The sequence below is a fragment of the Siniperca chuatsi genome, linkage group LG9, assembly GCF_020085105.1.
Source record: "Siniperca chuatsi isolate FFG_IHB_CAS linkage group LG9, ASM2008510v1, whole genome shotgun sequence".
NCBI lineage: Eukaryota > Metazoa > Chordata > Actinopteri > Centrarchiformes > Sinipercidae > Siniperca > Siniperca chuatsi.
In genome coordinates, this window is record NC_058050.1 from 13,453,216 (window position 1) to 13,479,000 (window position 25,785).

At 40.6% G+C, this 25,785-nt stretch overlaps 1 protein-coding gene across 3 annotated transcripts in view; it reads right to left on the reverse strand.

Annotated features, from left to right (window-relative positions):
• efna3b (ephrin-A3b) overlaps positions 1-25,785 on the reverse strand; it is a 59,022-nt gene that overhangs the window by 31,835 nt on the left and 1,402 nt on the right. The gene's annotated exons all lie outside the window — the stretch shown is intronic.

Sequence of the window (25,785 nt, forward strand, 5' to 3'; positions counted from 1 at the left end):
ATGGGATCAGCACAGGTTCAAATTCCACCTTGTTTGCAAATTTCTTCTTAGAATATTTCTTGCTTTCCAATGCTGTTGTAAACATAGATGCTTGTAGCTCAGGTGATAGTAACAGTTGCCACAAGAACAGTTTCTTCCCGACTGCAGCTGGCCTCATCAAGAAGGTGACCCCATGGCCCCATGGACATGTTTAACCACGTCATTAACGCAAATCTTTGCATTATTATTTTCGCACATTGCACATATTCTTCATACTATGAACATTTGCACATTCCTTAGTCGATATTTTGCACATTCCATCCTCTTCATTTTAAACACTGTACAGCTCTTTTCATTTTAAAACATATATTTGACATATTTTTATTGTAAATTAAAATTGTATATTTATGATTCTTGGCAATAAACCAATTCTGATTGTAGGCTTCTCCTGTCTACATGTCAAAGGTTTTGAGCAACACGTTGAACCCCAGATTGCTTCCCATTTGTGGAAAATGTGGGGTGTTTGTGGGGGAAAATATAAGTCGCTTTGGACAAAAGCATCTGCCAAATGAATTAATATAATGTCATGTAACATATTCTCTTTTTCCTTCATTGGATTAGCTTTAATGTTCTGAAACAAACACTGTATAAATATTACAATACAGAGATGCCTGTTTTAAGCTGTAAAATCTAGGCCTAATTAACAGCCAGAAGCGTCTTGCTTTGGTTTGTCTATAGATTTGAGTTGGCTGTGTGTTGGGTCATGGTTTTCCAGAAGGCAGACTCTAACACATCTACAGAGATAAAGAAGAGATCGTTTTTTCTTAATTCACAATTTATGCATCCTTGCCTTCTCTGTCTTCCTTCAGAAATCAATTCACCATCTTTTTGAGAGAGCAAAGAGTGGGAATTTTTAAAAAAGCACAAAGGTCTAGTTTTCAGTGCTGTGTTTATTCACTCTTCTCCAAAATATATACATTTTTATCAAGAGGCAACCTGAACTTGTTTTTTGCAAAGCTGTGTAGCCTGATGCCAGTGTGCTGACGCAACACTTTAAAAAACAATTATTGGCTTCTCATTCACACTGACTGATTACCTTCATTGACTGAATTAGATGTCTCTAGGGTTTTCTGTTTGTAATTGAATGGGAATTAATGAGCCTGAGAGGTATGGCAAAAAGTACTTAAAAATGTCTTTAACCATGCGTATTAAAATAGAGTTAAAAGTGAAGGGAAGAAAAATGTAAAATATGAGTAAAAAACTCTAGTCACATTGCAATCTTTAAGTGCCTTGCTGAAGGGCATAAAAACAGAGTTTGCTAAGTGAGAGAAGAGCATTAAGCTGTGTTTAGACCAACACTAGCACTATGTGAAAAAATGTAACCCCCTCATTCATTTCACAATGCAGGGGTACAAACGCAGAAGGCGCTGGCAAAAAGTTTAACCTGACTCAACTTTTTCCTCAATGCAATGCAACTTTGGCCAATGCACCTGTTTCTAGACAATCAAATATCTGCAAGCACACATTCTTGATAGATTACTTTGTGGAGTAATGCAGTAATTATATTCTTTATATGGTGATCACTGAGACAAAAGATAAAATGATTGTTGTCTTAATAACTTTCCAGAGTTGTAAAATTCTTCCTTATAGTGTTAATGAACTGCTGTGCTGAGTTTTGTAGTTTAATAAACCTTCAAACTCATGGCTGTATTACTTAAGCCGATTGTATTTCATCAACTCACCTGAACCTAAGGCAACATGTCCCCAACCAGCACAGCTCCAGCTGTTTTTCAAAAGGAATAGTTCGACATTTTGGGAAACATGCTTAAATATGAAGCTATAGCTAGCAGCCAATTAGCTTAGCTTAGCACAAAGACTGGCCACAGGGGGGGGGGGTTGCCTGGCTCTGTCCAAAAGTAAACTTTTATGTCTGTGTGTCTGTTTTTTGTATAGATTAAACAAATTAGATATAACATGTTAATTCATAAGCTTTAGAGGTACTGGTAGGCAGATTGTGTTACCTTCAGACACAGACAGGCTAGCTGTTTCCCCCATTTCCATTCTTTATGCTAAGCTAAGCAAACCGTCTGCTGGCTATAGCTTCATATTTAGTGGACAGATATGAGAGTGGTATCAATCTTCTCATCTAACTCTCGGCAAAAAACCCCTAAATCCTAAATTGTCAAACTATTTGTTTAACGCGGTGTTGTTTTCAATCTAACGCTGGTTACGCAGTCACTATCCTCTCCTACATGTTTGCCAGTCTAAGGACTCAAACCAGCAACCTTCCAGACTTAAACCCAGTCTTCTCACTGGGCCCAGGCTACTGCAGCTCCTATGTCATTTTAAAATGATTATCACACATCAGGTCGCTCTGTTCTCCTCCATATTTAAAGACTTTATTAGGATCATTATTCAGGAAGTAAAACTTAAAAACTGATGAATAAGGATTACACTCTGCCATTCTGTGAAAGGGAGTGGCAGTCATTAGCAGGAGATATTAATAGACAGGCTATTAGCTTAGGACGGAGCTTTGTGTCAGACTCTGTTACAGTTATACTGACTTTCTGTCACCCTCCTCTGCTTTTCTCTATCTTCTTTGTCTTGCCCCTCACCATCTCCTTTGCCCTCCTTCGTCCAGCTCCAGCTTATCCACTCTGATTCCCTACCTTGACTCATTTATGCCTCTTCTCTCTTCCTTCTTCCTTCCTTCTCTTTCTCACTTTCGTACACTGGCCCGCTCTGTCACTCACACAGTTCTCCTCACTACAGGCCCAAACCACTTCCCCGTGGCGTTGTCTAATCCTGTTTTCCATCATTCCGCGCTCTCCTCTCTTTTCTCACACTCATATCATGCTATTTCTCACCATAAATCCTTGCCACGCATCATTTAATAACACACTTCCCCCTCCAACCCATCTTTTCCTATGTCTCTCTCTCTCTCTCATTCACTTTAGTCATGACCACACTAATGCAGATATATTTGAAAGAGCTGTTTTTGTGTCAAACAGGCTTCCATCCGCATTTTTTCGCCATCCAAGCTGAAACTATTTAAAAACAGCTAACTCTCTCCTTCATCCTTCTCTTTCAGTTGGCAAACACAAAATTTAACTTCCCCTCCATGATCTGGTAAGAAGCGCAGACCATTTTGACAAACATGGCTTTATACTCCCCATGGTTTTCAGGGTAATACTAAGCAGTAATTTGATCAAGGGTCATGAATGCTACCTGTTAAACAAGGCATGGGTTGGATGATTCCTGTGCAGCCTCATTCAGACCCTCAATCACATCACACTATTTTTAATTTTATTTTATTTGTGCATCATCCTCAGCTATGCTTGCTTACAAATCGACGATCACAGAGACTCAGAAGAAATAGACATCTGGCTGCTTAATGTTGCTGCCTGGCTGATGTAGGGGTAGGTGATATGGATAAAATGAATACTACAATGAATACAACACCATTAATTTAAGTTAATTGTGTAGAGAATCCAAATAGGGTGATTCACTTAAACTACATCTTGGGTTGTGTGCTTGTTTATTCATTCACTACTCTCTATACAATAGTCACTCAATAGTAAAGTAGTAAAAATGAGATTATGGACAATTATGAATAATCATTTTGTGTTATCACCGACAGCTGTTGTGTTGCACAACACATTTTTTACATCCATAAAATGGGATGCATTGCATTGTGGGATTGAAAGCAGAAAATAGTGTACATGCCATGGATGCTACTTACTATTTCATTTTGAGAATTTTTCTGGGCGCTATATAGTGAGTATATTTCATACTTAAATAAATGGCAGACAGTAAATATACTGTACTATACATTAAATGGGGAGTGATTTTGACAAATTTAATAAAATGTAATATTTAAATATGTGAATTTATAGTGATTATAAGGAAAAACAAAAAAACTACTTCATTGAATTATCGCTAATTTTTAAATGTATCCACTTTTGAGAGTAATTTCCGAAAGCTTCGTTTTTAGGGTGGACATGATCTGCTTGGTGTCGAACAACAAAAAAACCTACTTTGTCAAAAAGCATACTTTATGTGGACATGCCCTTGCTCTTCATCCTTCATCAAATGCGGCTTCACCCCAATACTCTGTCTCCTCTTTATTCCTCACTAACGACCTCTCTGTCATCCCTCCATCTTCAACAAATTCCCTAATTTCTTCCCAATCATCTTATCCCTCCTCTTATCGCTCCTCCATTGTGGAGCTGTGACCCCGAGAGAGAGAAAGAGGTTGAGGGAGAGACAGATCGAGAGAGGGGAAAAAGAGAGGGAGAAAGGTAGAGAGTGGCAGAGGGTAAGGTTTCGATTTCACAGCAGACAAATAGGCTGACTTTACGTAGGTAACCTCTGTAAATGGGTTTTCGATCTCTAATTCTCAACAGATTCCTAGAAACGATTACATAAAGACACACATGTGAGAGAGAGGACAAAGAGAGAGAAAGACAGAAGAAGAAGAGAGAGGGAGACTCTCAGACGAACACCTACATAAAAATTGACAAATCACCTCAGAATTTCCTGGTGGTTTCTCAGTCTGCTCGGTGAGTCAGATAATTTACAGTCACACTTACTCCTACACTTACCAACACATAAACAAATCAACATTTAAACACAGATATGCACATATGGCTGTCGCCCACACTGAATATGGTTGAAGGTCCTAATTGGTCTTCTTCTGTTTGTTAGTTTGCCCGATGCTGACTGGATTTTAACAACGCTTTGGGAAAAGATCTTGTGTTTATTTCTGGCATTTTTTTTTAATTAACTCCAAACGCCGCTGATGTGATTTAGATTAACCTTGGAAATGGTGCATCTCATTAGTGTGTTATAACATTTTCAAAATAACACAGACATACAAAAGGGAACTGTTTGTTACTGCGTGGCTGTGAGAGAGGCGTACTGCTAACTGCTGCCTTGTTGGTAACTAGTACCTCACCTTATAAAGACTTGCTTAGTGATCCATGAGACACACAAACAGAAACTAATACACACAAAAACACATACTTTAAAACTAACTTGTTACTTTACTTATTTGCCCAAATTAGCAACTAGCTATATTACAAAGTTACTCCTCCTTTAAAGTAACTCATAATACTTTGTTGCCCATCAAGCACGTAGAGTAGCCTAAGGGAGCAATATTACCACACACAGAAAATTACAGTATGTTTCATGAATTTGATTGGCTCAACATCTCTGAAATATGTTATATATACACATGGACCTTCAGATTGAGAAAATTTTTCTCTGAAATGCTCATTGGGTGTCATTTTCTGAAAAATGGGAGAAAAGACAACAGTGGTGTTTCCTTATTGATGTCTTTATGTAGAATAAGAAAAATAACTTGTAATTAATGACTCTCTAAGATTTGTACAAAGGCTTCTCATGTAGATTACAATACAATGATTTTAACAAGCTGAAACACCGAAAAACTAGCATTGAGGCATCCATCCATTTTTATACATTTATCCAGTGAAAGGTGGTGGGGGCTGGAGTCTATCCCAGTATGAACTGGGTGGGAGGCGGGGTACACTCTGGACAGGACACCCACATCACAACTATAGGCACAACTACAAGTTTCCAGTTTACCCAACACGATTCATTTTAGACTGCTGGAGGAAACCTGGGCACCCAAGGGAAACCCATGCCACAGAAAGACCCACGGAAAAAACTGCATTAGTAAATATGTAATGAACTGTTAACCGGGTTTATTTTTCGCAAATCATGCAACACTGCTGGACTATTACTATGAATTTTTTGCCAAAAAAAGTATCTGAATAGTACTGAGATGATTGGTGAATTAATAAGCCAATTAAGAGGAAAGTGTCTATAATTTAGATATCAATTCGTCATTTAAGTCATTTATCAAGCAGAAATGCCACACAATTGGCGCTTCCAGTTTCTCAAACACGAAGATTTGCTTTTTCCTACTTCATATGACTGTAACTTGAATATCTTTGGGTTTTGGACTTTTCATTTAAAAAAAATCTATATGAAAACATCACCTTTTTTGTAATTTTTCACAATTTTCAGACACCTTAAAACTAAACAATTAAGAAAATCATACATCATACAAGAAAATCATGACAATTCAATCGATAATGGAAATAGCCCTAAATCTGAAAAACATTATGTGTTAGAGCAACACTCCTATTACAACACACTCACGTAAACATACACATAATCACTCAGAAATCACCCCTCTCTAATTTCAAGGAGAATTTCTCTTCTGCTCGTCAGTCTGTGAATCAGCAGATGTACAGTACTCTACATACTGTAGAGAGATCTGGAAGCCAATGAAGATAAGAAGATGAAGAGAAAGAGAGAGAGAGAGAGAGAGAGAGAGAGAGAGAGAGAGAGAGAGAGAGAGAGGTATAACTCCCCCTCTTCTCTTAATAAGCCTGATCTGTACTTTCTGTTTATTCCGTCTCAGTCCAAATTGCTTCTAGGTGCGGCTTGTTCGAAAAGTAATTCTCCTCCAACGTATTTAATTGTTTTATTGTGTCATTACTTCATGTTGCCGGAGCATTAACGCACCGTGCATTCCACTATGCCTATTAAACTGTAATGGCCCTACAAGGCAATATACGTTGTGATCAGACGTACACACGCGCGCACGCAAACACTATCAAATGTACACATACTATTAAGCGCCAATGGTGCCAGAGAGTGATATGAGGCAATATTGCGGGCGAGCAATCTGATGAAGTGTGCAGAAACAGTCATTAGCGGAGTCCTTGTCCCCGTTCAGTTTACCACACACTTAACATCTTAACGAAGGAGCCGCATTGCTTTCAAACTGCAACGGCTTGTAATCACTTGCAGAAACACTATCAGAATTATAACACGCACGCACACACTTCGCTTTGTCACTCATTTACACACTGTCAAACACAAACGCACAGACAGTTTTGCTCGTTTCTCTCGGCTTATGAGACGAACTGTGGAGAATATGTGCATACATTACAGCACGTGTAAGTGCGAGCTAGCGAGAGAAAGTCTTAAATGTTTCTGAGAGTGTGAGAGGAAGTAATAAGATGAGTGGAGTGCGTTTGTCTGCTGAGAGAGGGATGATGGATTGTTGAGGAGAGGCAGGTGAAGCTGAATATCTCCCTACAGCGCCGGTCATAAAGCAAGAGAGCAGCCTCCTCTCCAACAACACAATGAGATCAAATAACCTCCAGTGCCTCTAAGCACACATACACATACACACAGAGGTGAAAGCAACATCAGTGGCTGGCACTGATATTCTGGCTTCGCTCTGTTTTAAAACATCCATCATATTCTTGAGCAGAAAGAGAGGAAATGAAAGTATAAAGGGGAGCACTGTTAGACACTCTCCTCCCCCCATCGCTCAGCAAAACACATATACGCTCACACACACACACGGGGCACGCGCACACAGATAAATACACAGCAGTCCGTGAAGTATGCGGGTGAGAGGAGGTGAAGTAAGATGAACAAGCAGGAGCGGAGGTTGAAGTAGAAGAACAAATCTGAGTAGGAAAGGGAGGGAGAGAAACAAACCAAAGAGCTCTAGTGGAAGGAGGGTCACTGATGGGAGAGACTCTCCAGGGCTCAGAGGGGGATTAGGACCTAGGGAGTGTGTGTGTGTGTGTGTGTGTGTGTGTGTGTGTGTGTGTGTGTGTGTGTGTGTGTGTGTGTGTGTGTGTGAAAAAGAGAGAAAGAAAGAAGGAATGGCATCAATCTTGCTGAATCTGATGTTACTTTTTTTTCATAACAATAAACCTGTGAGCAAGGCATTTTACAACCAGCATCTGTCACAAAGCCTTGACACCACCACAATCCTGCTCCCTTTCTGTCCCCGACAGTCATTAACAGGCCTCTTTGACTTCTCGCTTTGGAGTGTTATTGTGTGTGCACCCTTGTTTGTGTGTGTCTGTCCACATGTGAGACTCCCCATTGCTATACAATGTGTGTGGAATTTCATGCTATAATCGGTTGGGGGACCGGAACACACGGCAAACAAAGCGATCCACACAACAACGCGCCATCTCTTCACACACACATAGATTATAGGGCACACATGCATCGTGTTTCACACACACACACACACACATCTCCTGAACAGGCTGGTGAGATGTAGTCCTCTTTGAGATTCTGCATTTTTCCCTCTTCTGCAGAGGGCCAATTAGATGATCAGATGTGGTCCGTTATACCGCGGCCACACACGAAACGCTGCATGTTCAAATGCTCCCTCCATGGAAAATTCACACACAGAGAGAGAGGGAGAGAGAGAGAGAGAGAGAGAGAATCATACGATGCCAGATCATAAAAACATCCACCAGCATGGTCATAGGGAGTAATTTAGGATTAGGGTGTGTGATGCTCAAAACAGCCTAAAACATGCTCACATTGATATGGAAATTAGACCAATCTACCATTGGTGCAAATGGCTAAAAAACAGTTACTTAAATGGCAGTATACTAGTGTGTACATGCACACATATATACACACGCAGAGAGATATACATATGAATGGCATGCGAGGGATCTGTCCCAGAGCTTGGTTGTTCCTATCAAAGGCTTGTCTCTCCCAGAGACCAGTCAAGGCCCAGCCTTACACACTTAGCATTAGAATACATCAATGGCACAGAAATGGAGGCATGCAGGCTTTCATACTCAGAAAACCCACCTTCAGCCTCTATCTTCCCCTTTTCACTCCCTCTTTGGTCCATCCCAGCCCTCCACCCCCACTGTTAGCCCTCTACTATTATCTCCCGCTCCTCTTATTCCCCCCTCCTCCCCATCTCCTTCTCCGTCTTAAGACTCCACTCCCCCCTCCTCTCCAGAAGGAAGCCTTTTTAACCGTGACAAGAACTCAGAGCTGCATGGACCGTGACCACATAACCATACAACACAAGATAGTGTGTGTGTGTGAGAGAGAGAGAGAGAGAGAGAGAGAGAGAGAGAGAGAGAGAGAGAGAGAGAGAGAGAGAGAGAGAGAGAGAGAGAGAGAGAGAGAGAGAGAGAGTGTGTGTGTATGTGTGTGTGTATGTGACTGACATACAATAATCATAGTTAGGCCTGCCATTGCTCAGTCACCCTCAGTGTTGTGAGTGTCTGAACAGGCTGCTTCAGATCCTGTTTAGCTCTGTGGGATTGACTCTGGCCATCAGCATTCACCCCAACACTTCACTGACTAACTGACAAACTCCACTTAATGGAATCAAACTTGGCCCATCAAACGTGTGTCAGTGCATGTATTTGTGTGTGTGTGTGTGCCCCGTCGCTTGTCTGTCGATACCCAGAGACAGCCTTCAGCCAGAGAATAGGAGAGAGAGAGAGGTGAGAAAAAACAAGCCAGCTCTCCTTTACTCTCTAATTACAAATGACAAACCTGCTACCAAGAGTCGGTCTGGCACCTGACGACGCATGATAACCTCTCAGCTCTCTGCCGATACTCAGTGACAGACTGGAGGCTATATGCGAGTGTGTGTGCGTGTGTGTCTGAGAGAGAGAGATCGCTGGCTGACAGATTAAAACAAGAACAACAAAAATCAAACAGTGTCCAGCCCTATGGCTCTGATTTCCAATGACAAAGCAAGAAGTCTACGGCCAATATCTCACCGGTCTTCCTCGCCCTTTTAGTTTCTCATCTTTTAGTTCTAGCCATCGATTTTCTCCTTCCTTCCTTCCTTCCTTCCTCCCTCTCTATCTCATTCTGCGTCCCTTCTGCATCATTTAAAAAACAGCCGTTCTTCTCCAGATCATCCATTTCCTCCCCACTGCGAAATAATGAGGTTAACACTGCATTGTGGCTTGTACTCTTACTGGCTAATATCTCTAATTGCATTGTAATGTTATCAAAGGCCATCTACTGTGAGTGTCATGTGATATAATATCTTCACAACACAGGGAGGTTGTAACCTCTTCTCACACCATACTCTCTTCTCTTACACACCCCCAATTCTGCTGTTTTAGTAGTTTTATATTTGAGAGAAGCTGTACAAGGTTGTGGAGGATAGATACTAGAGGAGTTATGATACCTGAGTACTGATACCAAAACAATGCTTTTGAGAAAAAATTCTCACCACAAGGTCCATTTAGTAGCTTAGCAGTAGTAGCTAGTTCTGTAGCTTTCAAAAATATATCATCTTGATCAGCAGGTGCCGGTAACACCAAGTTCAAACTTCACACATGACTAATTACAAACAGGATGTACAATGCAAACTAGTTCTTAGTTGTCACTAAATATGACAACTAATAGAAACATATTCTATGTGCCAGGTGTAACTGTTACATAGCTAACTGAACCAAGTGACAAAGCTAACATTAGCTTGCTAATAGTATGACCCCTTTGAAGCAAAAAAAAAAAAAAAGTAAAGTCGTCAACATATCTGATATGACACTTGATCAAAATGCAGTTTAATACTGATGTAAACTGGGAAGATTTTAAATTACATTTCCCAAAAAATAAATGACAAATTAACACACGTTAGTAGGCTTGGGCGGTATATAGTTTTTCATACCTTCATACTTTCCTGACATTTCACCGGGAGTATACGATGGTGTTTGTGTTATAAAAAATAACTTTTAAAAAACCCTGTAAAAGCTGAGCTGCTGGTGATAGAAGTCGTTGTAGCATGCCGTGTCCAAAAAAGAGCAAAGTAGACAGCGAAAAGAGAGCTCTTACATGTTCATTCTTCCCACGGACATGGCAATTTTTAAAAGTGGCTATGTGAAGCGCCACTAACGTTACGAGACAAAGCACAGAGCATCTTTTGAGCAAACATACCCACTCAAACATACACACTCACCCGAACTGAGCACACAGAATATAAACGATCTAAGAGCCAATATGATCGATCCAAGGTATTTAAAATCATACCTTCAGGATTTCTAAATACCCTGGTATACCGTAGTACTTTGATACCGCCCAAGCCTACCTGTTAGTAGGTATGGGACGATATGAAAATTTCATGTAACGATTATCCTGGCCAAAATAATCGAGATTCACGATAATATCCCAATAATCATCAAATTATGCTTAAAACTCGTGAAATGGCACTAAAACATACTAGAATCACTTTACCTTACATTTTGTTAAGAAACAAATATTTTTATTGCATCACAGACACACATCTTTTTAGTGAAAATCAAACAATCTTAAATAGGGTAATCATAAATCATAAGGTCCCCCTGCATAAATAAAGGATAAATAAATAAATAAAAAATAGCAACATTGCGTGAGTCTGTTCTTTCTTACATGATAATTCCTGTATTTTTTTTTTAAATCAGGCTCTGTCTTTCACTTCTCTACCATGATGTCAAATGGTACAGACAACGATTTCAGCAACTGCATCAGTATATTTACCCCTGACTTAAGAAATACAGGAATTATCCCTTAACAAAAATAAAGTCCAACTGACATTGTGGCATAGTCAAACTGAACTACTCTGGACCTGTTTGAGTAAAAAAAAAAAAAAAACCTAAACAACACTGTGGCACTTTTCTGTCATCAAACAGTACTGCTAGCCTTGTGGCCTAGAGAGTGAAACGTGCCAAATCTTGCCATTTCAAAATAAATCAGGAAATCAATATAGGACTGTACGTCAGTGAGCTACACAGATTTTTAAAGTCACTCATGTCAGGATTTTCACGATTGTTCTGATTATCCCGATAATGGAAATTCACCACGATCAACTTAAGAGAGTGTTTTTTATCCCGATCCGCAATAAAATCGTATATATCGTCCCATCCCTATCTGTTAGCTCGTTCTAAACTCTATGAATACTACTAACTCTGAAACACATATTCCTACATGTACCAGCTAAAACTTATTTTTGTAAGTTATGTTACAGTTTGTGATGCTACAGTGACTTCCTTTTTACAGTGTTGATTGCTTTCAATTGGAAAGAGCTACAGAGTTTCCTTAAGTCATAACTGGCTACGGCAGTACATTTTAGTGGTGAAACTAGCTAGTAGTTACTAAGAACTTATGAAAGACTTAATACACAAAGTCTTTCATAAGTTCATAATGGATTTACGAAGAGCTGGAGTTTACCCATTTGTTATGGAATTGCAGTGTGGATGTTCGATCTATTTTTCTGTGCACTTTAAAGACATGTTGAGTTTCAAAATACAGCAGCTGAGACATTGCCACAAGGTCACTTCAGTAGCTATTCTAGAGCTTTCAGGCACATGACATGATTTTTATCAGTACATTTTTGCTCAGTTGGAATTGTCAATGTCCAAATTTCCTTTTTTTCCACTAAATTATTTTGAGGATTCTTGTTTATCTAAAAAAAAAAAACCCTTTTTCATCTAATAAAAAGAAGCCAAACGTCTCAAACAAACTCAAGTGTTAAATGTTGTCAAGCAGCTGAACTTGGCTTAAATAAAATAGAAACTGACCAAAGAACAAGTGAAGAAGAGCAAGCATTCGATTCCAACTTCTGGTATTTGAAAATATTTGATACTCTGTGCTACGGACACATTTTGATCGGCACCAAAAACATACTGAAGTTTCGAAATCCAGTACTATGGACAGATATACATGGGAACAACTTAAAATGTGAAAAACAAAGTGGGGCAGAGAGATAAAGTGGGAGAGAGACATAGAGAGACTCATATACACACAAACACCAGCCTGAATGCACCGCCAGACATGGGTTTGCGCTACAGGAGTGAGCTTACACTTCTTCCCATTCACACTTAGCATTGAGTTAGCATTGACTCCCCGCTGAATAGCCTTGTGAAGGCACAGGGCGATGCTAACCGGGAGGCACTATCGCTAGCCGCCCTGCTCCTTGGCGGAATAGCCGGGGCGGCATTGATATGGTAATGTCAGGGACATTTCAGGGCCAAAGCTTGGGACCGTGGGCGCTCTGTGATCCTCCAAGCCCAAAAAGGACAGATCTCCAGGGCATTGTGATTTCCCCAGTCAAGGCCCTGAGTGATCAGGATAAGCCCGTCCATGCTGCTTTAGTGCTGTCACTCAGCCGCTATTGTGGTCATGTGAACGGCCATTTTCATCACAATTGACCTCGGTTTTGGCAGTACTGTTCTGCAGGGCCCTCCTTTCTCTATTCTTCGGTGCCCTCCCCTCCTTCCCCTTCGCCCTCCATCAATGATTTTTTTTTTTCTCTGTCTGGTCTTTCTTGTTGTGTGCTCTCTCTCGCTTTTTTCTCTCTCCAGCAAGAGACCAACAGATATGGCTGATGCAGAATTAACTCTCTATCTCTCTCTCTCCTTTGATTATCAGAACTGATACTGTAGAAAATTGCAACGTGTGATGCAATACATATGCTGGTATTTACTATTCACCTAAGGGGGAAAAACACTCAACGTGTGAGCAACAATTTACAACACACACAGTGAGTGGGCCGATGGGTGTCATCATTCTGTTTTATTCAATCACAGTTTAGCAAACATAGGAGTGTATGGTGTGTGTTTTTCTATATGTTTGTGTGTGGAGGAGCCTGAGTGTGTGTTCTCTCTTTGCTCCACTTTATTTGATCAAGGCTGGAAGAAAATAACAATGTACTCCCTTGAGGAATCTGTGGGAGGTAATGACAGATACTGTCCCTGTGAAATGAGTTTTCCTTCCATTATGAGTTTCCCTCCATGTGTGTGTGTGTTAGTGAAAGATTGTGTATGCGCGCATGTATGTTAGTGGGAAAACAGAGGGGAAAATGGAAAGAGAGGTAGAGGAGGTGGAGAGTAAAGAGTATGCATATGTATGGGTCTAATACATGTGGGTAATGTGTGTGGGTGGTATGCTTGTAGGCTGTGGGGCATTCACATGCCTTCTTTCTCGCTTTCTTTCTGCACACACATATACACATACTAGGATGGGAGGAGAGTTTGCCTGGCTGCGAAGAACTCTGCTCCATCAACACAACACATCCCATTTCGCAACATCTCCTCCCACATCTCCCTCTCCCCCTCCACCACCTTTATTTCTCTCTCTCCTGGGAAGTGACATAGAATTCTTTTTAACTGCAGTACATTCATTAAAACAGCCCTGCAACCCCCACGTCCTCCATACACCCCACCCTCCTCCACCCCCTCTATCTTCTACGCTCTTTTTCCCTCCCTATAATACAAGTGAAATAAAGTGGATGTATCCTCCTCCAGCAGCCGTCCTGGACTTAACACTTTCATTAAAAACATGATAGTCGAGCAGGAGAGAGAAGCTGGCTGAGAGTAGTAAACACTCATTCATATGCGGTCTTACTACAGCAGTGCTAGCACATTCCTGTGCCTCAAAGCGTAGGAACAGAGAGTAGAGCCTACAGACAGCGTGGGTGTTAGAACTGAGGCCAGCCAGCATCGCTAGCTCTCAGCCATCCTCATTCTATCTCCCACCATTGACAACCATTGACTCCGTTCAGCGTACACACATGCATACACAAAGACGCAGCTGTCCCTCATGTAAATGCATGTGCACATAAAAAAATAAAACTAAATTGCACACCAAAAGGTCAAAAACATGTGGATATACATGAAATCATGCATTCACACACAGAGACAGAGGAACTCACACACACACATACATACAATACACCTCACAGAAAGTTGGATGAATGACAGTATATACTGCGAGTCAATAGTAATTTGTAATTGCCATTGCAGGCAATGTTACAAATCACTGGCTAGGACTGCTTTACGGAGGTATTTCTGCATAGCTGTGATATAGTACATGGATTTATCAGGTATTTAATTCAGTGGCTAAGGCAAAAACAGACTTCCCATTTGGCTATTTCATCTATAAATGATTTCTCAATAGAATTTCCAGCAGGTAACGAATACTACAAAGTTCTTGCATACTAAAAAGTTGTATCGACAGATGCATCCCTGTCGAACCAAAACATCTTGCACACATCTTGCTGATCCTTTGAACTCACTTTATTAAGTGTGTTTAGACTTGAATTTTACCTGATGAAGGTCTGATGACTGAAACGTCTTTAATAAAGTGAGTACAAGTGATCGACAGTGTGCAGGATTTTTTAGTTCTTTCAACGGAATTTCCAAAAACATTTACTATGATGATATCTGTATCGATATTGCAATTTTAGAGCTGCAAATCATGATAATTTTCATTATCAATAAATATCTCAGTAATTTATGTGTGCCCATCACAATTTCCCGGAGCCCAGGGTGATGCCTTAAAATAGTTATTTTGCCTGTCAGCCATCCGAATTGCAAAGATATATTCAGTTTTGAGTTATATAAAACAGCAATATTAGCAAATTTCCACATTTTAGAAGCCTCTGGCATTTTAGCTTGATAAATTACTTCAACAATATATCACTTTATCAAAATAATTTGCTAATTTTTTGCCTATTGACTAATTGATACATCAACTTATTGTTTCAACCTACTATATAATTTATCCATATCACCCACTTCTACTCACAGTACAGCTGCAACTAATGAATATTTTTATTAAATCTCTTAAATTTTTTCAAATGAATCGTTTAGCAAAAAAATACCTTCCCAGTTTCCCACAGCCCAAGATGATGCCTTCAAATAGCTAGTTTTGTCTAAAACCCCAACATGTTCCACATACAATATATAAAACTGAGCGAAGCAGCAAGCCCTCATATTAGACAAGCTTGAACCAATGAAAATTTGGTTAAAACGATTAATTGATGATCATTTAAGATCAATTAAGTACACTGATGTATACATTTATCAACTAATTGTTTCAGACCTTACTCACACACACAGGCTATACAAAGACATACAAATCCCTTAAAAACCATAGAAGAGCTGCGACATCATATTGGCATTCAGTACACCACACAAACTGGCCAAGATGTGAAGCCAAGAACAGGAATCCCTCATAAAGAATACACACACACACACCCACACACTGAGAGCTCATTGTCTGATGTGAAGAGAGACTTGAGAGTAGTACAGTGATGCAGAGGAGGACAATGAGGAGGAGGAGAAGAAGAAGTGATGCAGAGAAGCCGAGCCAACAGGAGAAGCAGCAGGAGAGACGGAGAGGCAGAGCGAGGAAGAGGAGGGCAGAGCAGCACATACAGCAAGAGAGAGGAGGAACAGGCTGAAACATCCAGGAGAGGAGTGCAGTGTCTGTGGGATGCCATCGATCCAACACTGACAGAAATAGACAAGAACCAACGGAGGCACTCCGAGGCACACTGACACTCAGCAGTGCTGCTGACCATACACACATCTGAACAGCGAGAGCTATTCATACATGAACAAGCACACTCTTCATCCACATATAAGCATTCCTGCGCAGATGGACATTACAGGCGGAAAAGTGCTAGAACAAAATTAAAACATGGCCAGTTTGAGAACAAAATGACATGTTGCACTAGCATTGATCACAACAGTGTGCACATGCTTGGCCGGACTACGAATTTTCACATTTTTGTTCATCGCACATGTTCGTTCTGTGCAACACCAGCTGCAATCAGTCAACAACATCACATGACAAGTTGCATTTTTCATGTGTCCATTGGGCTGCATATTTTATCTGTGTTTACACCTCATTCCATTCATGCTCCTCTTGTCTTACTGCTTTTCTCTGTTTTACATCATTGTAAACAGAATATTTTTGAGCTGTTGTTTGGACAAAACACGCAATTTGATGACGTCACCTTTGGGCTCTGGGAAGCTGTGATGCGATGTAAATTTTCACTATTTTCTGACATTTTATAGACCAAACAATTAATCGATTAATTGAGAAAATAATCTGTAGATTAATTGATAATGTAAATAACATTCATTGCAGCCCTAATAATCTTTTTGCAATACAGTACACTGAAAGTCAATATACAGTATGATGATTTTGAATTATTGCCTAGCCCTGTACACATATAACCCTGTACATACAATGGAAGACCAGTATGTAACAGTAACAATATAATTTTAAAACTATTTCAGCCTCGTGATCGAACATGAACTTTCTACCCATGGTTTTTGAATATGACTGTTCCTGTAAGTTGACTGACTGGTTTCCACTGACACATTAGACTGGTCGACAGTTTTACTGACTGGTTGCTGTTGCCATCAGGAGCAGAGTGCTTGTGTAGCGAACATTTCTGCCTCCCTCCCTGGCCTGGCTGGGACTGATTAAAGCCTTCTGCTGAAACAAGGTCATAATTCACTTAGCCATTTCCGAATTTCTGCATAATTACCCTCCTGCTTCACGAACGGTAACACGCGAGAACCACCCGCACACACTCGCACCGACGCTCAGACACAAACACATTTCCTCTCTGATTTGTGTCATTACTGAGAGGAGAGTGGTTAAAAGGTTTCAGAGTTGGCCTCTTAGTGACAGCTTAAATGGATAAAACCTCAATTAAAGACTCTCTCTCTCTCTTCTGCCGCGCTCTCTCCGTGGATGGAATAAGCATAATTCTGTGTCCTCTACAGTTGTGAGGACCCTGCCTTACCCCCCCCCCCAGCTTTTTCAAGACTTTTTCAAATCTCCCCATAATTGTTTCTTATGAAAACCTGTTACACTGAAGCTACCTTCAGAATAAAACTGAACAAAATCCACGTTATATTCTGTACGCTCACTATTCAGATCTGAAGTTGTTAATGTCCTGAACCGATAACAATATTCATAATCAAAGCTCAACAATAAGCATCATTTCTGCCTAGCGAGCAGTGACAATAGACACTTTTCCTGCCAATGCAGTGGCTCTCCTCCCTGCTGCTCCTATGTCCTGTCCAGCGACAGTTGATTCCTGGTGCGTGTGGGTTTGATAAAAAAACGGCTGCCTTTTCACGTGTGACTGTATTGTCTTTTACAGGAGGATTCCTAATTGTCATGTCGCTAGACCACTTTGCTCTGTTGTGATCAGGCTCAGCATATGGCCTCAGACTGCCACTACGCCGCTACCATTAGCCACATCACAAACACACCATATGAGCATCTGGTGTGTGTGTGTGTGTGTGTGTGTGTGTGTGTGTGTGTGTGTGTGTGTCTGTAAGAGCTGACAGTCTACATTATTAGTACCACCTCCCCCAAAGCCCCAATAACGCTGGCGAGGAATAGAGTAGACATCACATAGAGAATACTCACACACACATAAAGCGCTCTGAAACAGCTTGTAAACAACACAGACTTGTTATTAGCACCTGATTACACTGTTGGAGCTTAGGCATCGGCTCAGAGAATAATGTTAATATCAACAACAACATCGAGTGTGTGCGTCTGAGTGTGTATACGTGTGAGTGCTTTTGTGTATTGCCTCCAGCCGATCACTGTGGGATTTGTTCTCTGTGGACAATTTGTTCACATTTAACACATGGGTGGGAAAGATAAATTCTTATTTCACCCCACATTTTTGCCTAAAATCTACAGATAACGAGGGAAGACGGTCATTCAGTAATTTGGCTGTCAAGAAAAAAAGCAATTCATCCGCCTCAGATGGCACCATTTTAACTTAAATCAGCACAAACACTGCGTGACTCTGACACAGCTCCTCTTGCTAATGCAGTGTGATTTCCATGAATTTATCATTAAGAACCAAACTGCCCTGAAAAGATCTTTATAGTGTCACTTTATTGTCACTATTTAATTTCATTTTTAAGCTCTACATTTCCTTTCCAATCTCTTTATATTACTCATACAGACACTGTCCAAGGATTACCTCCAGGTTATGCAGAACAGTAAACACAGACCACCAAATGGAGAAGCCAGTATCGATGTGTTAGACTTTGTGAGAACTCCCATGTGTCTTAGTGTAATCAAAAGTTACTTAACTGCAATGTAAAATGCATCTCTGTTCTTTGCCCACTGTTAAAAACAATGGTATGGTCCAATAATGGTATGGGATGTGCATCTGTTAGTGTACAATCATTCGTACCTGCTCATTCATAGTCTGAGTAAATGACAGGAGACAACATTGAACTGTTAAAATGCAATCAAATAGGTGATGCCTCATAAATCACATCCAAAAAGTCAAGTTTGAAATTTTTGTACAGAGAAATGGGGGAGAAGATAGACGACATAGAGAGGGGGGATTGTAAAGTGGAAGAATAGATTAATAGAAAGAAAATAAAATATTATATTTACAGGCAGCACACAAGTAGCCACCTTTCCTGTTTTTTGTTGAGGACCAGAGCAGAGTCACTGTGATTCAAAAACATGAAGCAACTGCTGTTGCCAACATGGACGCGACAAGCAGTGAGCGTGGACAGTGGTGGGAGTGGAGAAAAGAATTTGCACCACATTTGGAGCTCACCCCATTTTCACACTTGTGCACACCTGGCCAGAACGCAGGTGTGGCTGTCAGCTTGTCGGTTTTGGAAAGTTACAATAATTGGGCGACTTGGGCCAGCCTTGTCCGAACATCTGAAAGGAGCTTTTCATCATTTTCAGACTGTCCAAACAGCACTTCTGAGATGGTATACAGTGGCCTTAACCCAAAAAACAGCAAGAGCAGCAATCACTCACACTCTCAGTCACACCTTTGGGTAATTTAGATAGTCCAATCTAACTGATGACATGTTGTTGTAAATGGGAACTCAACACAAGGAAACATATTTATCAAGCATCTCTGATTAGTAAACCAGTCCTTACTGGACCAAAAGTCTCAGAGTGTTGCATATTTGGTCATCACTGCTCCAGGATTTAGTTGAGCTGCAGAGCAGCTTTAAGCTATTAGGGGCTCCCAGCAGGTGGCAAACAATATGATAAACATGCATGCACATTTCGGCAGATGTGGAAATACAAGAATACTAGAATATTTGATTTCAAACAACAAGCGTCATTGAATACAGATATTCAAAGATTCAATTTTTCAAATTTACTGTGACTGATTTCGCTTGGGATATAATGCTCCATCCAAACATGCCATTCATGCCTTATTGAAAACAAAAATACAGCAATTACATGCAACATAACAACTATGAATGCACTGTCTGAACCTCAAAGCTCCAACACCACACATTTTCCTGACATTAGACATAATGAATAAAACAGCATTTTGCAGTGTGGCTTTCTGGGATTTGTCAGTGTCATAAATCACATAAATCAATGTCCCAAGCATTGATAAGGACACATTCCAAATAAATCAATATCACATTATCAACACATATTGGTTCTGCATGCATTATACTTGATGTTTTAGCCCAATGACGCACAGACGTGTGCAGACCATAAAAACAGGCTGACAGCAGTATCAAAACATCACCTATATTGTTATTTTAACCAATGCACATTCATATTTAAAAGGAGTTATTTTGTACAAGATGCAGTGTTAAATGGTGTAAGCCATTATACTAATTTGTGTGTTATATTTATAAGTCCAAGAAAAACACATTTTAGCCTTGTGCATAAGTAGGTTGTCATACAAGCAACAACACTTCCCAGACACAAAATTTCTTTGGGTGGCCCACTCAAACAGATTTTTTGTATTTCTGTATTTATCATTTCTTCCTGTTAAAGTTGGTGTGCATTGACTGAAAAGTCCATGTGCAGTTCTTAGCTTGTAAATTCACTGCATCCCACCATGCTACACCTCCACCTCCCTTGAGTTTGACTCCTAAAAATAAATCCTCAACCTGTGGGAAACGCTAGCAGTGATGCTATTTTCAGTGTTTTATTTTATTTTTCCTGCATCAGCTTACTGTATCTACATCATCTGGCCATTGTGGTGATTGTGTTGAATCCACATTGAAACTTCCGAAGCTTAACTTAATAATCACCATTCATTTTTTCTGATTATGATTGTGATTGTCTTTTCCTTGCTAAGTTCGTGTTGGAAATTTAAATCAACAAAATGCCTTAATCAAACTCTGAGGTAGGAGGTTTTTTAGTTCTAGACAACCATTCAGTGAGATTTCTAGCAATGACTCTGAAAGTCTTTAAAAATACAGCCTACAAGGCATCTGTGCTAACCACTGAGCCACAAGCATGGAATCAGCGGGCACTTAAATCACTACCAATCCTAGCCAGGCATTTATACTTACTTTGTGTCAGGCTTGATCAGAATTGCTCAGCTTGGTCTGACTCTCATAAGCTTGGTCTTAGCAGAATTACATCCCTAAAATCCTAAAGAAGCTACTTCCTTTGAATCCGAACCATTACAGTGACCATTTAGCATTTGATTCAAGACTGAGCAAGCACGAACGCTGAACATCAAAACTTCATTTTCACAGCAATGCTTCCGATTAGTCGATCATGTAAGCGGGACAGCGTTTGAGGAAATGAAAGTGCCAATCAAGAGATGTAGAAAAACAGAGTGGGCTCGATATTTCAGGCTTGTCTTTTTCTCAAGATCAATGTGAGTGTTATGTGTGTGTTTAAATTTACAGGATCTGCAAGGAGGTGTGTTTGAGGTGGCTTTGGTCCAAATCTCAAAGTGTGTCAGAGGAGAGGAGAAGAGTGGCGAGAAGGAAAGTAAAGTGTGGGTGAGGTGAAGGAAAACCAACCTTCAAAGAAAGGCAACTCATTTTCTAGCACTGGAAAGATTTAATCCAAGTTAATTTGACAGAGAAAGAGTCTCACAACATTCACATTAAACCACATAGCTCCCAAAATACCACCACCCCAAGAGTGCTTTCCGATCAGGCAATTGGAGGATGAGAGAAGAACAGAGAGGTGGGAGCACACTCTTGAAATCTAGCTCATCCCCAAAGAGAAAAAAAAGATAGACGAAAAAATATTTTTTTTCTTTTCCTCCTTTCTTCTACATGTCCTTTATTGCGCGGCTCACCTACCAGACATAACCCGTCCAATCAGAAAAACATATTTACTCTTACGCACGCACGTAGAATAAGAGAGCAACAGCATGAGAGAGAGAGAGAGAAAGAGAAGACCACTGGACCTTATTATGCAAACAGTAGTCATCCATCACACAGGTGTTCCCTATTGCTTTTAATTAATGACGTCTCTGTGCGAGCGTCTGCACCACACACACTCTCACACCCACACGTCGCTACGCAAACCAGAATCCATTCACCTGTACACTATGTGGCCTTATTATTCGTTACTAATGAACAGTCTGATCACTGTGTATATATAACTTTTATGATGATCACTGAACCTGTGTGAGTTGTTTTTTTTGTGTGCGCATGTGCACACACATCACAGCGGTAGCTGACATACGTAACGGCAGCGCAAACGTCTATGATGGATGGGTTGTACACACATGCACACCCACGCAGGTGGGGCCGTGTGCCTTGTGATAGTGAGTGAGTAATACTCTCCTTTGTGCACATATTCATAAATGTAAATGTTGTTGTCCTAAGTGGGGCTGGGAGACAGATAGGTTTGTGTTGCTGTCAAGGGGATGGCTGATTGGCCTGCTTAATCCTCTTGTCTGTGTCTATGTCTCCCTCTCTCTCTCGCGCACACACACACACACACACACACACACACACATAAACTGGGCCTGTGTTATGGTGTCTAATGTGAGAACTCAGTGTGTGGATCAGGGCACTGGCCAAGCATTATTATCATTATTATGATGACCCTCCTCCCCCCGCTGTATTATAATTCAACACAAAATCCATCTGTATTCTTCCTGACTTCCTCTCTCCTATAACCAGTCCCATAGTATTTCTCTCTTACTGTCTTTCTCTTCTCATATTCTTGCATTATTTCTCTCCCGCCCTGCATGACGTATCTCTGCTACACTCTGATGAGCTGGATGAATATAAAACAAGTTCCACCTCGGCATCGATTACCACACATACGCGTTTGCATTTATATGAGGGGCAAATTCTGCTTGCGATAGCTGGCTTCATTTCAGTGTCATGCGTTGAGGTGACAGTGCCATTGATACACACACACACACACACGCGCGCGCACATATGTAAACACACACACAAAGCCACTACACATCTAGAGATGTGTTTGTTTAACTGATAAATTAAGAGATATCACCAGATATCTATTATGCAAACCAGTTAACTGCTGCCTTATTAGATTACACACATACACATGTATATGCATGCACACACTCGTGTGCACACACACTCACACTCACAGCGGTGGTTAATTGCCAGGTGGTGGAAGATAATGTGTGATTTAACGGACTGATGGATTTGTTTTTGTTTCGGTCACCCATCAATGAACAGAGACATCTGTAACAGGGCAAACACACATATACGCTAGTTCTCACATACACAAATACACAAACCATTATACACACATTCATGCCCAGGGATATCGGTGACAAGTGACTGATAGGCAGTGGCAACAGCCTTTGTGCAAGACGCAAATGCAGGAAACGATCCATCTTCTGGAAGTTAAAAAAAGTACACAGCGGGGACCTGTGTGTGTTTGTGTGCGCTCACATAATCATAGATAGATGTGAGCATGTTAGCATGCGCACATGTACAGTTATATGCGTGTGTGTGTGCGTGCGCGAGTAGTTAATCCTTGGTCTCTTGTGGTTGATGAGTGGCTCGGGGTCAGAAGCTGGTTGAGAAACTGCAGGGTCCTGAGGCTTTACAATGTGTTTACCACTCAAACTGACAGCTATACTACAGCTTATTATTGGCCTTCTAAACCTCCACACTGCACTGTGAGTTAGAGAAACTCCAGAGAGGCCGATTGCCAACGGCTAGAGACATGCCAGCCAACACTACAAATGTTGGATGTTGTGGTGTTGAGTGCAGAGATTAAAATAAATGCTGGAAACGAGATCTGTGCTGTGGAAAATGGCTCAAAAGTGTATGAAAGAGTAGATTAGACAGGTTATCCTGCAGTTTATTTGTCTTTTGTGTGCCACTGTCCATGCCCCCTTTGTCTCCTAATTCAATAAGTAGGCTGAATTGCAAAAGTTATCCCCACTCACTGCTCATACATTGTCACTGTGTACGTGTGCACTGAGAAACAGGGAGAGAGAGATGGGAAGATCAGGGATGAGGCAGGTCCACTGAGATGCAGTGTTCTTTAATTAACCACAGTCTTTTATAAAAGACACACACTAAGACTCACACTGCAGGGGCTAAGAATATTCTGCCGCTGGGATGAAAACCATATTGGCAGTGTGGAAAGAGACGAGAGACTGCGGGGCTCTGCAGTACCTGTCCTGGACAGTGAGGTTAAAGGTTAGGCTGATCCAGACTGCTTTAGTCCTCCCACTGCTTTGTCTGAAAAATCAACAGGAGTTTTATTTATTTATTTTTTTTACTTAACAGCACACAGTCTGAATAAAAAAAAAAAGCAGCAGACAAATTACTTAATTAAGTATACATTTTACCAAGGTTAAAACTGCTCATGTTAGGTCCCGGGTTCACTTCTTCCCTTTTCTTTCATGCCTTTAAGCGCTTTTGCCACATTTTATCTAAATCAACTTCTGTCTCTGATATGAAAACCGAAGGTGGAATTTCATTAGCATATTTTATCTAATTATTACAGAGCAAAAGAGTATAGAAATTGGAAATGAGCATCCTCCACATTGAGAGTTGCAAAAAAGATCAGCTAAAATGCATCAGCAGCAAATGTGCATGCAATATTAGTTTCTCTCAAATGTGCGGAAATTATTTTCTCACATTCAGGAAAACTAATATTGTTTACCATATCGTACCACATGTTTTCCGTTCCTATTACTGAACGCAACACTTCATGTATAGTAATTCTGTTGTGAGGCATAAATTTACTTGCCTTTCATAGTTTTATTTCACGCTGTAAACTAAAATCTTTGGATGACTTATTGTCGGACAGAATCATTGATCCTCCGCCTACAAAAACAGGAGTGTATTTTCTGAGTTTTCATATTGTTTACGTCTTTAATAAGCGCAGCCACAAAATGTGAGTTGCTGTATATCCGACTGCTCATCTTAGGGGCCCAGTAAATTCTGCTGAAAAGGTAAATACCACAAACTGAGATGTTCCAAGGGACGCCTGGTAGCCGAAAAATAGCTTACACATAGACAGGAATCACTGCAAGATGGAGAGCGAAAAGGAAGGTGTGTGTGAGTGTGTGACATGCGCTCTTGTGCACCTCTGAGACTTAAAATTTAGGTTGATCATTTTTCTGACGTTATTGAAAAAATCTAAATACATTAGATCGCACAACTTGCTGAATTGCTCACTAAATGAAATCTTCGACAAAATCTGCCGATATTTCATGTCAAATCCAGCATTCAGTAGCAAATTAACATTTTATCTACATCTTTTGGGCAGGAGAGAAAGTGTTTGTGAATTTAACAAGTGAAACGTGGATATACAGATTAGGACATGTTGAAACACAGCTAATACAACATAAACTTACAAGATGTTACTGTGAATTGTAGGAAGAGAGATAAGCCTACAGTGTGCTGCTGCAGACTGACGCTACATTGTTAAAGATCCAGCAGCAGAGCCATGCATTCACAAGGACAGTATTAAAAAGGCAGCTTTCAAAAAAGAGCAAGAGAAGAAAAAAGTATTTTTTACTTGAATCGAGATAGGGTCGAGGAGCGAGGGATTAGGAGGATAACAAAAAGGCCAACGGACTGAGTGTAAACAAGAAAGGGGGTTAGAGAGGGATAGAAGGAGAGAGCCAGTTGGAGAGGGAGCAAGAAGGAGAGATTGAATACTGCTACAACACAATGGGGTCAGGATGAAGAAGTGCACCTAATTGAACCAGATAGAGGAGAAGACAGAGAAAGAGCCCTGAAAGACTGAGGGAGGAGAGCCACATGACAGCGAGGAGAGGAAAGCGACAGAATTGCATGTTATTCTCTTCCTTTTCTTTCTACTGCTCGACCATACATGGCTGAAGGTAGGGGAGAGGGGAGAGAAGAGGATGAAAGTCATTGAATAAATAGTAACATGCACAGATTGACGCTGGACTGAGGAACAGAAGCTAAATATGTCTGACTAGTTGTGCAA